This window comes from Anneissia japonica, unplaced genomic scaffold (genome assembly GCF_011630105.1).
Source record: "Anneissia japonica isolate Jap-2015-1 unplaced genomic scaffold, ASM1163010v1 scaffold38271_len224072_cov190, whole genome shotgun sequence".
Lineage (NCBI taxonomy): Eukaryota > Metazoa > Echinodermata > Crinoidea > Comatulida > Comatulidae > Anneissia > Anneissia japonica.
This window is the reverse complement of record NW_022713090.1, coordinates 45778-46161: the sequence shown is the minus strand read 5'-3', so window position 1 is coordinate 46161 and position 384 is coordinate 45778.

The window sequence follows — 384 nt, the reverse complement described above, 5'->3', positions numbered from 1 at the left end:
TATAATAATATTTCAAACATTAGACAAACAATCAACACTATTTTAAATAAAGTGCATTAATTTACATGTTAATTATTAGATCCATGGAACTATCTAGGACCTACTACTACTACTACAGGCATTACTAAAAATGCCAGTTTATTCGTCGTGGAATGTGGATGATGCATTGAAAGCTAGCTCATATTTGCGCGGAAAATGGCTTGGAAAAATGTGCACAGAACTTAACTTCTGCATAATACATTGGCAATGGTTATATACAGTATTCAGATTAGTTCAAAGACTAATTTTCGGCATTCTTCTCGGAAATATAACCACCCGCCTAAGGCGTGCCCCTGCTTGTTCCATGCTGGATCAAAAACTAGTAGAGGGTCAAATGTCCAGCCA